Here is a 16,396-nt window from a genome sequence, read left to right on the forward strand (position 1 = left end):
GCTTTTTCTTAGAAATCACCTTGCTTGACCTAGCCGCAGCTTTCACCAGTGCTGACCACTTCATCCCTCTTAAAACTCTCTCCCTGGCTTCTGTTACGTGACCCCGATTTTTCTCCTATCTTTTTGACTCCTTTTGATTTGTCTCCTTGGCTGACACTTTTCCTCTACCCCTTCAATGTAAGCATTCCCCATAGGCTGGGTCCTTAGCCCTCAACTTCTGTATTCTCTCTCCTTTGATGAACTTAACGGTTGCACACATTCAATTACGTTCTCTATGTACGTAATTACACGTACGTATGATGGCTCCTTAATCCCCATCATTTATTCATGTATTCATCCATTAATCACTTACTGAATGAATACTACATAAGTAGAGTGACTATACAACTTATCATTCTAACTGGGACATTTTGAGTGTGAAAGGGGTCACTATTAATACTTATGTCAGAGCAATAGGCACAACCCAGATTGGCCTAGGCAAACTGAGACATATGGTAACCCCAAGGATAAGGTACTCTGCCAAGTATTATGAAGCTACAAGAAGTAAATCATAAATGCATCTGTCCCTGAAGAGCATTAAGTCTAGTAGAGTGATGAGACACGAACGTAAACAGAATATGATTAGAAAGTGATACCTACCCCAAGAGAGGTCCAGATAAAGTATACTGGGTTTTCAGGGTGAGAGGAGATTGATTTTCACCTTGAAGAATCAGGAAAAACTTTGTGACAGTGGCATTCGAGTAGCCCTTGGACATATGAAGATGGTGGTGGGTGGAATTTCAGGTAGAGGGAACAGTATGAACAGGGCCCCACTCATAGTTCTTCAGTCTGTATGCTACAAAAGAGTGCCATATCTAAGGGGGCACTGTCCACATTGTTGACATCCCGATTAGTTGAAAATGTTCATTATTAATAACTTTCTTGTCACTCCAAAGATGAGTGACTTGTACATTTATTATAAAAATTTTCTAGTAGATAGCAGGAAAATGCCATTTTCTACCACTCAGTATATTACAACGATTTTCTGACAGATGGAAGTAATGTATCTCTTGAGAAAGAGATCTTTTCCTACTTCACACCAAAATGGGCTAGAGATGACCCTGAGTGTGTGCAAAGGCATAAAAGAGAAAATTGCGGAGCATAAATAGGACAGAGAGACTACATCAGTCTGACTAAAGCATGGGGTGCATGTGAAGACACAATAAAAACAAACTGGAAAAGTAGATTCAGTCTAGATTGTGGAGGGCCTTGAGTGTCACCCTAAGAAAATCAGACTCTAGTCAGTAGGCATAGGTCAAAACGGTTTCAAGAAGTTACCTTGGGAACAATGTATAAAATACTTTCAAAAGGCAAGGACTAGAAGTGACTGGAAAACCAGTTAGATGGTTACTGGCCTTCTACTGTAGGCCAACATTTCCCAAAGTAGCTCTGTGAAACTAACTCTATTTCCTCTGGATTTTAATGACAACACCAGATAGCAGAAGAAGAGAAGCAAAGAAAGTTGCATGGTTTAATTCAGCCCTACCATCTCTCCACAGCCCAGACTCTGTACATTCCTCCCTGAGTGACCTGCCAGTGCTTCAAATCAAACCTATTATCTTTCTCCTCAAAACTATTTCTTCTGTGGGTACCACCACAAAATAAGGGTGGCTTAAATAAGGATTTCACAACTAGGTAGGCCAGGACTAGTATGGCAGCACCATGAAATCTTCAGGAATCCAGACTCCTATGTGTATACTCTGCCATTTTTAGGGTATAAAGATGAATGCTGGAATTCCAACCATCACATCCTTGTTCCAGACTATGTGCTGGAGGAAGAAGATAAGAAATGTGTGATCGCTACCTTTTCAAGGAGACTTCCTGACATTATCGCATAATATACCCACTTTTATCTCATCAGCCAGAACTTAGTCACATGGACACGTACAAGGAAAGCTGAGTGAAAATGTGCCCAACTAAAAGTCCAGTTTCTCTTATTTAGAAAAAAAAGGAAGAACGGATTTGGGGAGGTAACTGGCAGGGTCCACCACAGAAGGTGAAATCTAAATCTATAACATTGAGAAGGACAGCAAAGGAAAGGAGAGGGTGTCAAGGAGGGCAAGTTTTCTAGTCTGCGTGGTTGGGAGAGGAACTGTTCTCTTACTTGCAACTGAACCAATATACTCTAGTGTAGATTTGTGTATTTTAAGGAAGAGCTTTAAAATAGTTTCCCCATTTGGTACAACTCAGAAGACACTAATATAGTTCTACTAGCAGATTTGGTTATAGCTATGCATATAAATTAGAACTAGAAAAGAGCCATTTGGAGTCCTGACTATTATAGACTGCATTAGCAGGAATCACCATCTATATCACCAGACCTTCAAATAGATATTATAATACAGTAACCCTGTTTTATTATGATTATGCCTTGAAATTATATTTCCAAGAAGTTCAAATACATTACTGTTCTTATAATTTTTAATCTAATATGCATGATATATATATGGCAAGTAATTTAATACTCATTTTATTGATAGGGTCAGGAATAAATTGATGTTTATGGTCATAGGGTTTCTCAGACGGCTTCAAGTACCAAGTCCTCTTCTGGGCTTTCTAGCAAGCAAGCTTGTTTCTCCCAAGCAGATTGGTGACCCCAGCCTTCCCTTCTGTAACCCCTCAAAAGGGGCTTGAGTGCACACCGTTAACAATGGATGGAACTGAGATTAGGCCTAGATCCTTCAACATACCCAGTATTGATCTGCATGGGCCATATAAGATGATTCAAAACAAACTTTTATGTTTTCCCAAATAGAGGTCCCCATTTGCAAAGACCAAGCACCCAAAAGTACACGCAAAAAGATGCTGCTGGACTGTTTAAGAACCCAAAGAAGGATGAGAGACATCTTGAAAAGGGACCGTCTCAACTCTGGACCTGATCAGCAGATATGGGAAGGGAGGGGAACGGGGAGTAAGAAAGGGACAGGGAGTAAAAATAATGGGTTTATTTTGTGCTTTGCTTTAAATTGCTTTGCTTTGGTTTTTGGTTAAAAAAAAAAATGTACTGGACCTAAACAATATCTTAATGAGGCAGGTCAGTATTTACAGTCCTTCGAACCCCATTTAACCTTTCTGTGCCTCATCTGTTAAGCATATTGGCCAAGATCACATACCAAATCAGTGACACAGTCATCATGAGGCCTCAAGTGCCTGATTCCCACTTTCATATTTTAAATAAGCCAAGTGACAGAAGAGAGGGAAAAACTGGGTCAGAGAAACAAAGTTGGCCTGAAAAAAATTTGTGTTTCAAAATAAAGCCAATTACACAAAGACATGACATTTCTCATCTAAACAGAAAAACAAGTTGGGGCCTTAATATCTTTCTTTTCCAATGGATACACAGAGGCACTTTTCAATGGTGAGAAAGGCAAAACGATGGATCTACCAGCATTGTCAATCCTTTTATCTGACGAAACTCTATTTCTTGTAAAATTTTAGTAGAGTTAGGGAAACAAATAAGTCAAGTAATTGGCTAATACAACACAGCTATAAAGATACACCTAAGTAAAAAAGGTGTATATGCTGACCAAAACATGCCTAACACCAAAGATAGACGTTTAAAATACCAGTTGTGGGACTTCCCTGGTGGTCCAGTGGGTAAGACTCCACGCTCCCAATGCAGGAGTCCCAGCTTCGATCCCTGGTTGGGGAACTAGATCCCGCACGCATGCCACAACTAAGAGTCAGTATCCGCAACAAAGATCCCGCGTGCTACAACTAAGACCCCGTGCAACCTAAATAAATAAATAGTTAAAAATAAAATATCAGTTGCTAGTATCTGTCCTTTAGATTCCTGGTCATCTAAATTGTTTTCCACCAATTTTCTTTGTTTCTTTAACTTTAGATTCCTAAATTTGCACTCCAGACTTGATAGCTGCCTCTAATCCCGTAAATCATGGTGCCCCATTCATAGTAATTTTTTGAATCTTGGCTTTCTGGTCCAGATATCAATTTTTTTTTTTTTTTCGGCTGAGCGTATGTGGGATCTTAGTTCCCCAACCAGGGATCAAACCTGTGCCCCCTGCTGTGGAAGCACAGAGTCTTAACCACTGGACCGCCAGGAAAGTCCCCCAGATATCAATTTTGCTGGCTCCTTTGACTTTTGTGTTTTTTCCCTCATTCTTTCCCTCTGTCTCTCTCTCTCTCACACACACACATACACACTCACACACACACACAGAGCAAAGGGGAACTCCAGCAAGTTAGGCAGCTTTCCAGTGCTTTCCATCAAGCACCTGGGGAATATGGAAGAGGCACAATTTTCCTTATTCCTGGGGCAAAAGTACTGTGAGAAAAAAATTCAGTGATGGGACCAAGTAGCTTTACTTAAGGCAAAACTGACTAACAGGACTCACAGCTGGTCTGGGGTTGGGGTGGCAGATGAATATTCTCAGGTTCTCCTTTAACCAAAGTGATTCTTCTTCACCAACCAGAGATTCCCTCTGGGGTACTGTACAGCATTCCCAGCTGTTGTATATCATGAATGTAACATCATTGCATGCCAGGACAGGAATGCTGCTGATAAATGTATAACTCTAGAGGGTCACCTGTTAAGAATGGCCCAGTAATCCAAGAAAAGGGAAGGGCCTGCATCTGGCCCACAAGACCCAGCCCTGAACCACCCCAACACCTCAGACCAGGAAACTGAGTACAGTTGTCCCTCAGTATGTGTGGAGACTGCGTCCAGAGCAACCCCACCACCACCTAGTGGATGCTCACGTCCCTTAAACAAAATGGCTCAGTATTTGCATATAACCTATATACCTCCTCCTGTGTACTTTAAATCATCTCTAGGTTAATTATGATGTATAATACAATGTCAATGCTATGCAAATACTTGCCGGTGCACGGTAAATTCAAGTTTTACTTTCTGGAACTTTTCTCCCAAACATTTTCAATACGCAGTTAGGATGCAGAACCCGCAGATATGGAGGGCCAACTCTACCGGCCTCCCATGCACAATTCAGGGGCTGTGGACCAGGACCCAAGTCAGGGAGCTTACCTCTCGCCTCATGCATACCACAGAAATTGTCAGGCACCCAGATGACCCTGGGAAGGCTTGGCCTTGCTCACCCTGAAGGGGTGGATTCCTTTCTCCCTAAGCACTTGTTCAGAATTACCCACCACCACCATCCACATTGTTCTCCGGTCAACTTATGTTTGTTCTCATCACTCAGCACCTGGACTCTTGGCTGCGTACCCCAATGTCAACACCCATATTTAGCCCATATTTTAGTTTTGGTGATACTCTGGGCTCCCCTCCAAGACCAGAGGTTTGGATCTCATCTAGTTTTCGACTTTGCTTATTTTGTTTGTTTGTTCTTCCAAAACTGAGACTGGGTTATTTTATTTTGATTACAAAAATACTATCTATTCATTGTAAAGAATTTTTTTAAAAAGATCAGCCAATAGAGAATGGTTGTAAAAGATTTTTGATTCACATCAGAATATAATATATATATATATATATATATATATACACACACACACACAAAATTATTCATGATCCCACCACCCAGGTGATGCCCTCTTCAGACTCAGCTAAGACTTTCCTGATTAAGCCATGAGGAACCCCACCCATCCAAGTTGTACCAGCCTCTGATACTCCCTGCAATTAGATTTGGTCCACTAGGCACAGAATGAGGATCCAGAACCTTGGTCATGAACAGGGTGAGAATATTTGGCATTCTGTCTCTCATTATGTGCTGGTCACAAGGTGTATAGGTGGGTCCATCATTCTCATCAGCATTGAAGGCCTACAGCCATGTTAGACACCTGGGGCAGACACCTGCAATATGTAAGCAAATGACTTCAGACAACTGACCTGGATTTACCCAGTCCTCCCAAGAGCAAGCACGTTCAGACATCAATTTGAGACCCTTTAACAGTCTTTAGGAGATTAAGATGTGTAACACACACACACATACACACATATTAGGCTTCATTATGTAAAGTGCTTTATATTATGCAACTCATTTTAGATTGCCTGATTTTTTAGAATTTCTCATGTCTCTGATTTGAATCTAAAATCTTCAAATACATGTTTTGATTTTTCGAGAAGCAAGTATTTGTCTATTGCGAGATATTTAAAGTTCAAACTTTTTGCTTTATTCTTTTAAAAAACAGGACTACTTTTAGTGTAGCAAAACCACAATTTTAAGTTGCTTTCATTACTCCAAGTCTTGAAGTTCAAGCCACTTGTGATTCTAGAGTAAGGGAAGAGCTCCACCTTATGGTACTGTTTTGAAGTACACCAAAGAAAATGCCGCGATTTTTAGAATTGTCCTAGAAACTCACGGGGAAAAAGGATTGAAAAATACAGACCACGGACTTCCCTGGTGGCGCAGTGATTGAGAGTCCGCCTGCCGATGCAGGGGACACGGGTTCGTGCCCTGGTCCGGGAGGATCCCACGCGCCGCGGTAGCGGCTGCGCCCGTGAGCCGTGACCGCTGGGCCTGCGCGTTCGGAGTACCGCAACGGAAAAGGCCACACCAGTGAGAGGCCCGCGTACCGCAAAAAAAAAAAAAAAAAAAAAGTATCCTTTGTCAAGTCAAGAATATAGGATGGGGATTAAAAAGGGCAAGGGGAAAGATAAGGGCAAACTAGACATCAAGAAAACAAAACAAAGAACAGACCACCTCCTTCAAAAAACTGTAAATCCTCTTCTGTGATATGCCCAAAGTGCCAAAATGGCCAAGGATAAGTTAAAATTAAGCAAAACCTTTCACTTGGTTATTGGACTGGGTACTGGTAAGAAGCTACACCTAAACCAGTAAAACTGGACTTTTTTACTTAATACCAAACATCATCATCATAACTAATGATTCTTGAGTTCTTATTATGAACCAGATTATGGTCTCTCTCTCTCTCTCTCTCTCTCTCTCTCTCTCTCTCTCTCTCTCTCTATATATATATATATATATATATATATATATATAATAATTTAATACACAACTCTATAAGGTAGGTACTATTTTCCAGATGAAGAAACTGAGGCCTAGGCCTAGAAGTTACAGAAATTGCTCAAGCCCACACAGCTAATAAGTGGTAGAGCCAGGACTCATTAGTCCAGACTCTAAACCACCGTGCCATACCGCCTCTTTCTAAAGCTCAAATTCAATATGGTCCCTCTCAAAATAAACAACTTGAAGCCATGGTCTTATCCATATTCTTTCTCAAAATAGATGAAGGCAAGACAAGCTCCCTGGTTCAATTTCTATTCCTCTCATGGCTGTCCAGATTTGTAACTCTTTGGCTTACCTCCTATGTTCCTTCCTTACTTTGGCAATGATTCTCTTTGTGATTTTGAGGATAAGTATTGCAGTGGAGTGCTATACGCTGAATGTTTGCATCCCTCTAAAATTCACATGTTGAAACCTGAACTCCCGTGTGATGGTATTAGGAAGTGGGGACTTTGGGAGGTACTTAGGTCATGAGGGTGGAGCCCTCATGAATCAGATTAGTGTACTTATAAAAGAGACCCTTGAGAGCACCTTTGCCCCTTCCACCATGTGAGGACACAGCCAGAAGCTGGCCATGTATGGGCCAGGAAGCAGGCCCCCATCAGATACTGAATCTGCCAGCACCTCGATCTTGGACTTTCCAACCCCCAGAACTGTGAGAAATAAATGTTTGTTGTTTAAGCCACCCAGTCTACGGTTTTTCTATTATAGCAGCCCAAAAGGACTGAAACACTGAGAGCTTAGATTTTGTGTCCCTTTACCATTTATGTTCTGCTGTCTCTTCCCCCTGTTTAACCCCAGGCCCCTCATACATCATTTATTTAAAATCATGTTGAAAATGACACATTTCTATAAAAAACAAGGTCCTACAGGAGAGCACAGGGAACTATATTCAGTATCCTGTGATAAACCATAATGGAAAAGATTATGAAAAAGAATATGTATATGTATAACTGAGTCACTTTGCTGTACAGCAGAAGTTAACACAACATTGTAAATCAACTATACTTCAATAACACTTTAAAAATGACATATTTCTAAAAATTCACCAATGTTAATACAACTCAAATAATAATTTTTCCTAAAGCATTTATTTCTTTAAAAAAAATGGTCTCCTGTAGTACTTTTTCAAAATTTGGTAAAATCTATAGGTTCCCCCCTCCTGCCCAGTTTGAGCAAGCTCTAGTTTTCATGGAAAATCTGAAATAGTATTTTCCAGTACTTTCAGCATTAATACCTAAGTCATATTCCATTAAGGGAAAAACCATTTCTTATTCATCTAACAAAAATTTATTGAGCTTTTACTACTCCTAGGCTCTAAGGACACAACAATGAAAAAGCCAAATATGGTCCCAGCCCTGCTGGAGCTTAGGGATCTGAATATTATTCAAGATAGAAAGAAAGAAGGAGATGACTCTGACCCAGGGATACCTTCTAGATATATTTTTAAATTTTTTTTAAGATATATTTTTAAAATAATGTACTACCTTCAAACAAGAGTTACCAGCATGCACATGTGACCGAAAAGTAAATTTACAGTCTTTATAATTTCACTGACAGAAAGTAAAACCCACGAATATTCCAACAGGGGAAAAACAGGATTGTACTCTATATTCAAAAATTACCAGATGACATTTTTCTCAGACTGCCAAAACAAGGATATTAGAGAGGCCTAGGGCTGCCCTGGAAGCCACCCTGCCATGGGCAGCTTGCCTTTGGAATTTGGAACTACTTGCTAAACTAGAGGCAATCTGGAAGTAGCTCAGCCTGACCCAAATGAGAACCTTGGGTAAATTCCTCCTTGCCTTTTTATGCCTGTGATCCTTGGGCACCACCCAAATTGCAAACTCTGGCTGGACAGCAACAATCCAACAATTTTCTCAATGCCAATCCTCTCTTCCTCTCTTCTCTATCCAGTTTCTTAACTCCTTGTCTCTCTTCCAACACTTCCACTGCACAGTCTGGAACTCTTATTCCTTGGTAAACACAGTCCACTCCTATGTGTCCACTTCTTCCCTGAATACTCACTCCATCTCCTGTTGCTAATTGAAAGGCAGTTCTCTACCTACAAGACCATATGCCATAAAGCCATCCCAAGGCTGTATTTTCTTCCACAGCCTACATGTTGGGCTGAGGTGAGGGTTAGGGAGAGCTATGTCACCATTCACCTTACTCCCCCACCGCATTTTCTAAACCAGGGTCACCAAACTTTTTTTTTTAAGTACCAGATAGTAAATATTTTAGGCTTTGTGGGGATATACTGGTTCTTTTGCAACCACCTGACTCTACTGTTGTAGCTTGAAAGCAGCTATCGACAATATGCAAACAAATGGGCATGGTTGTGTTCCAATAAAACTTTATTTACGAAAACAGGCAACAAGACCAGATTTGACCCATGGGTAGTTTGCCAATCTCTAAACTATTAATATTTCATACTGTGTGAAAAAAGATAAATCCCTTCTTATTTGAAAGTCACACTAACTATATATACAGCATCCTACCTCTCCTTGCTCCTGTCATGTACGCAACTCCTAGTTCAGCCGTGTTTATTGAGGACTCTGGCATCTGGTTCACAGTCCACCTCTAGTCCCATCGTCATCCTGGATGATTTCCAGATCCATAAGGGTGATCAATATACTGCCATGGCTTCACAGTGACTTGACTTCCTCAGTTCCAGTGATTTTCACCTCCATTGCATTTTGACAACCCACTCCTTTGAGAAATATTACACCTTTAATACCTTCAAACCAATTTCCCACTCTCACTACAACTGTTATCCTACAGACTTTCCAACTCTTCTCTCCCAATAAATCTGATCTTTGACCTCAGAACCCCTCCATTTTCTCCCTATTAGTTTGCCTCCGCCTGGCATCACTTTCCCCTACCCAGTCTGCACGCCATGGTAAATCACTGTACTCTCTTGTATCCTCAATCCCCTTGCTCCCTTTTCTTTCCATTGTACATCTGTGACTATCAAAACCATACCCACTGTGGACCTAGAGTCTGTCATACAGAGTGAAGTAAGTCAGAAAGAGAAAAACAGATACCGTATGCTAACACATATATATGGAATCTAAAAAAAAAAAAAAGGTTCTGAAGAACGTAGGGGCAGGACAGGAATAAAGAGGCAGACATAGAGAATGGACTTGAGGACACGCGGAGGGGGAAGGGTAAGCTGGGACGAAGTGAGAGAGTGGCATTGACACATATACACTACCAAATGTAAAATAGATAGCAGTGGGAAGCAGCTGCATAGCAAGGGGAGATCAGCTTGTGTTTTGTGACCACCTAGAGGGGTGGGATAGGGAGGGAGGGAGGGAGACACAAGAGGGAGGGGATATGGGGATATATCTATAGGTACAGCTGATCCACTTTGTTATACAGCAGAAATTAACACACCATCGTAAAGCAATTATACTCCAATAAAGATGTTAAAAAAAAAAACAACATACCCACTCCTGAATCAATTAAATTACCAGACTTCTCTGATCCTACAGCCAAATGGCTGAACACAGCTGGAGAAAACTGTACCACTGGTATAAATCTGAGCCACTATAAACTCATAATTTTACATCTAGCTGGGCCCTCACTACTTCAAGTCTATCCTTTTTAACGGTCTTCCTTTAACTCCCTATCACATTTATATTAGGCAAGACAACATAGTGCTGTAAAGAGGTTGCAGGCTTGTAAACCAGATAGACTCAGGTTTGATATCTGGTTCCACCATTTACTAGCTGTATGGTCTTGAGTAAGTTATTTAACTTTTTTGCCTCAGTTTCCTCATGAGTAAAATGGGAAAAAGAATACCTACTTTATATGTTAAATAAGATAATGTATGCAAAACAATTAACACAGTGCCTGACACCCAGCAGTTGCTGAATAAATGATAGCTATTAATAATAGCTCATGTTCAGTAGGTGACTATACCTCCTACTGCGATAAGACCATTAAGTGTTTCTTAGCCTGAGTTCCCCAGAAGGCAGAGCAATGGTTTATGTGCTATTTGGTTGAATCATGTGAAAGTGCTGAAATTCGGCCATTTGACATACAAAAACCATAAGACTCAGCCTAAATATGTTATTAGAGTGCACTCCCAGGGAAGCAGGAGGGAGGGAAAAGAGGGAAATGAAGGAATGAGAGAGTCAATAGGAAGGTTTTCTTTGTCAAAGGTTTGCAGCCCTGGGCTGTGTTAACTCCTCTGCATTTCCAGGCTATTCCAGGCTACGCTGTGCATGGGCGCCCCAGGCCGTCCCACGCTGTCTCAAGCCTCAATGTCTGCGGAAAACGGCAGAGCCCAGCACTGAGAAGCTGTGGGCTTTGCACCTTGTCAGTCTGTCCGAGCCCATTGAGAGAACGGGCTGAGACAAAGCAATGGCCAAAGGCCCCTGAGACAATAAGGCCCAGAGGATCTGAACTGGTGAGTAACAGGTGGCTGATAGAAAACGTGCCTCGATTTCCTTTCACTTTGCAAACTTTCCTGTAACTCTAATCCACTCTTTTGGTCGGAGGAAGGGACGTGGCTCCTCCTATTCAGGGCTATTACCCACCCCTCCAGCTCCCCCATCCTCCCGACCCACCCTGTGCTCCTATTTCCATCCCTCCTACCTCCTCCAGCCCACCCACCCTGGATTTTTTTACCTTCAACTCTCTCACTCCTCCGATCCCTCCCCCTCTACCAATATACCTGCTTGGGGCTTTCCTTTCCTTTAAATATCCTTCTTTACTTGCACAGGCTTCTAGCCACTTCCTTTTCTTCTCAGCAAAATACCTGAAATGAGTAATCCAGATTTACTCTGTCTACTTGCTCACCACGTGGACTGATCTCATCGCTCTACCCAAATACCTTCACCGCGGCCACCACTGATGGCCATATCTGGTAGACATAATTCTAGCCCCATCTATCTTGGTTTCTCTGCAGCATTTGGTCCTGTGGACCCCTCCCTCCTTACTGAAACTCCTTCTCAGTTTAGTTACCACACCACCATTATTTGCCGCTTCTCCTACTGCTTTTCCTGGCCTCTTTTTCTCTCAGCCTCTATCCAGTCCTTAAGTGTTGGTGTTCCCCAGAGTTCTTCCCTTCTCCTATTACCCCACCCACTCTCCATGGAGGATATCATCCATTTCCTGGATTTCAACTATTACTATGCGCTGGTAACTACCAAATTCATCTCCAGCCAGACCTCTCCCTCCACACTCATCTTGGAAATGCCTGCCAAACAGCTGGATATATCAACCAAAGCACAATTGTTCATAAAAAACTCTTAAACTCCTCCTGGCACTACTAAGGTCAGCTGAAGTATCTGGACCAGAGTAGAGCTACAGTCCAAAGGAGCATATCCTGCACACTCCCCAACACAGGGCATGGGGGATACAGATGAGGATGACAAGGAATACTGACTTGCTCAGTGTGGCTCCTTTAACATGCTCTACCTATTCCTACCAATAGGTACTAGGCACTACATAAAATGTGTTGCCAATAATTACTATCGTATTTTTAGTTCAATTACTAATTCCTGAACTTCCCTTCCCAGGCTGACACACACCTTCCACCCCATTCTATCTCTCTTAAGTCTTCCATACAGAGACTTCAAATAGTCTTTCTTTGTATTATGTTTTGGAACTGGATACACATAGTTGAATCCCAGGTCATGGTTTTGGAACTTTCTAGTTAAAACTCAGCTCTGGTCCAGCAATGTTCTGACCTAGCTGTCCTGGCCCAATGGTGGACACTCAAGAACAAGTGGATGAAACGGGAGTTTAGGCAAGATTAAGAAGGACGTTGAATATCAGATTATGAACTATGGACTTAAACTTGTAGGAAGTGGGGAGTCTGTGAAGTTTCTAAGCAGGAAAGCAAGAGGCTGAAAACAAAAGCCATGTTTTAGATTCTGGTAGAGTGAGAGTAGTAGTAGTGAAAATGGACTGAGAAGGAAAACTGGAAGCATGGAAATCTATTAGAAGTATGTTTCAGGAATCCAGAAATGAGGTAGTCAGCCCAGCCCAGTCAACCACACCTGCCTCAACCCTTCACACTTAATCCCTTGTCAGATCAAATCTAAATGGGGACCCCTCAGCCAACACTGGAGGACAGATGGCTGTATTTGGAATAATTTCAGAACATCACAATAACCAGTAATGAAACTGATATCACTACAGGACACTCTTTTGATGGTTTAAATTTTTAAAGAGAGGTCCTTTGCCACTTCAACATAAGTGTCTGAAGTGTCCCCTTTGCTTTGAGCACTAAAATTTGGGGTTATTTACTAAGGCAGTGCCAATAATAAAGGATGACTATCTCCAAGATTGCCGATTCCTTGTTTTGCAAATTGCCCTTCATTAGGCTTTCACTTTAGAATCAAATTACAAGATTTTTTTTTTTAAACTCTCTTTAAAGGCTCACACAGCTTTTACAGGTGTAGCCCTGGAAAGAGGGTGTTAATTAGCGATACTTCTAGATCTGACAAAAACTAATATGAAAACGGTGTGTAACGATTTTTGGCTGATCAACTCTAGCTTTACTTACTCAAGTAAGGAAAGAAATTGTACTCATTTGTCCCTATATATAACTGACTTCTCATTTGAATCCTACCACCAAAGCAACTGTAATAAAAATATAAAATGTAGTGGTGCAAAGAAAGAGTGGTAGACAATCTCATAGTCAAAGATTATAAGCTTTTATTTTACTAGTTACAGGAAAACCAATTCAATAAACTAAGTAAGACTAAGAAGATGATTAGAATTAGGAAAGAAATACCCATAATTCACCAAAATAAAATGTCTTGTACTTGCGAGACAATGGAACATATTTTTTTACTTCAGCTGTGATGTATATACTATACATGATATCTAAAAGTCTCAGAGATACTTTACATTATCTACAATAAATTAGTAGGAGATTCAGTTTAATAACAACTGGATATGGATAGAAATAATTTCACTTCAAATTTTAAAAAATAAGATCAGCTAGCACATCTCCCTTGATCACTACACTGCAGAATAGAGTAAGGTTGTGCCCAAGCCAACAAGATAATTTTGTAATCAAATGTCATTTAAAATAAAGAGTTATGCAAATTGAATCTTGGATGGTCATAAAACCATTAAATTATTACAAAATTGAAGAGCAAATCAAAATCCAAAGCATGATCTATGATTTTTCTGTCCATGCTAATGCATATTATTAACTATTTTAAACTTCATTCTTCTTAAATGTAAGGGAAGACACATCTCTGAACATTGAGCCTGTTTCCTATCAGTGCCTGTTTCCTATCAGTTTTCTGAGATTTCTTCAAGATTAGCTGCATATAAATTTATCCTGCCTCTAAGATGTCAGTGGTGTATTTTGATCTGAGGTTGTTGACACTGTTTCTAATGCTTGAAATATTTAGGTCAACCAACTGATATAACAAGTGATATGAGTGGTTGATAAACCATATATCTGTGTCTCATGGTAAGCAACTTTCTTTTTCATGTTGCTTGTGTCCATACTTGTATAAAAGAAACTCAGGACTTTGACTTTCATTTTGGGATGACTAAATGAAGTCAAAAGAATAGGTGATGTCAGCATGGACAAAGTGAGATCAGCGGTTTCTTAATAATTATTTGACCTTTATTTTTCATCAATTAAAAATGTATTGAGGGGCCAGACTATGCTTAGTGCTGGAAGGAAGTTGAGGGGGACAAGACATAGTCCCTTCTCCCATTTTCGACTACAATACAAAATAAGTGTCATAAGAAGTATGGAGTCTCATTAGATTTCGGGGATGGAAGTGGATGGCTGCCATTTGAAGAATAACATGACACACCATTGAAAATACAAAAACCTTCGAGAGCATCAATATCCTCTATTAGAGGAACAAACCAAGGTCATTAACATTCCATTAAGGGAGGATGAAAGATTAGTCACTGGGAGGAGGATGAGTATGACTTCAACATCAGTCCCTCATTAGGAGCAAAATCTTTCAGATTGGGCCATCCTAGAGAGTAGGTGACCACTTGACATGGAGTATTTCAGGGTCACCAGAAAGGTCACTCAATGTAAAAAAATTCTCCCTGGAGACCAACCTCCAAGACTCTTCAGAGATTCTTTACTCTGGTTTAAGGCACTGCATTTCTAGGAAGCAAAAAGCAAATACCTCTTAGAGGAGTAATACACTAGCTTTTATCAATAGAAATTAGCTTTTTTTGAACATGATAGGCAGCTGGGTGACAATGAATACTTGACACAGATATGGGAGAGAGTTTTCAACTGTGCAGAGCTCTTAAGAAAGCTAGATGATGGCATAAGAGCACTGGGTGATTGGACCAAAGGGCATCTAACGACAGTAGAGGAGACCACACACTAGCTTCACAATTTTCCCAAAGGCCAGCCTGCTCCCAGACAAACAAAACAGACAAATTACTGCCTAATTATAACAATTCTACACACTTTTCCTAAAGATGTTCTTGGTATTGGAATCATTTATATCTTTAGCTCAGCAAGATCGGGCAGGATTTAAGTGTTAAAAACAATGAAATCATGTGTACTAGAAGAAAATGTGGGTGAATATTTTTCATATTTTTGAGTGGGAAAGGTCTTTCTAAACATGGCACAAAACACGAAGTCATAACATAAAAGACTGATCAATTTGACCACCCAAAAATAAAGAAACAAATTTACAGGGCTAAAACAACCACAAAATAAAAATTAAACTAGAACTTAAAGCCAGAATATATGGATAACTCTTCCAACTCAATAATCAAAAGACAAATAACTCAATTTTAAAATGGGTAGAGACACTTCCAGTCAGGCACATAAGGAGCTTGAAAGGCATCACTCCCTCCTAATAAGTAAAATGCTGACTAAACCAAAACATCAACGACTCTTTAGATCCATCAGAGAAATGAGGTCACAGGCAGCCAAACTGCTGCCCCAGAATTAGAGAGACTAACAGGCAAATACAGAAAATCACAACTTACTGGAGCAGGAACCCATAAGCAGAAACCTCCGTGGGAACCATTACCAGGGTATGAAAACCTGTACTATAACTGACAAATTGCTGGAGGCTAGTCTAAGAGTTAAAAACTCCAGAGGGGCCCAGGCATAGGGGAGCCCCCACACTTTGTGAGTTTTACTTTCAGAAGCTCTAGCAGGTTCTCTCCGTGAATATTGGAGAAAAATCTTCTCATGCCTCCAGCAGGAGGAGAAAAGTAACCATTTTGAAATATACCAGATAATTCTATTCTTCTTAACAAGGTCTGCCTTCAAAATAAACTATTTTGCCATCACAAAACCTATTGGAGTCTTTGGTAATAAGAGTCTAACCAAACCAGGGGAAGGGAAAAACCCAACCTCAGTCTACTCTAGACATCCTGTACCACTTAAGGGAGAACAAAACTGAGAAGCACTTGTGAAGTTC

General features: G+C 40.6%; 1 long non-coding RNA gene across 1 annotated transcript in view; it reads right to left on the reverse strand.

Annotated features, from left to right (window-relative positions):
- The window catches only part of LOC117198504 (uncharacterized), a 134,901-nt gene that overhangs the window by 51,830 nt on the left and 66,675 nt on the right, over positions 1 to 16,396 (reverse strand). The gene's annotated exons all lie outside the window — the stretch shown is intronic.

This window comes from Orcinus orca, chromosome X, assembly GCF_937001465.1.
Source record: "Orcinus orca chromosome X, mOrcOrc1.1, whole genome shotgun sequence".
Classification (NCBI taxonomy): Eukaryota; Metazoa; Chordata; class Mammalia; order Artiodactyla; family Delphinidae; genus Orcinus; species Orcinus orca.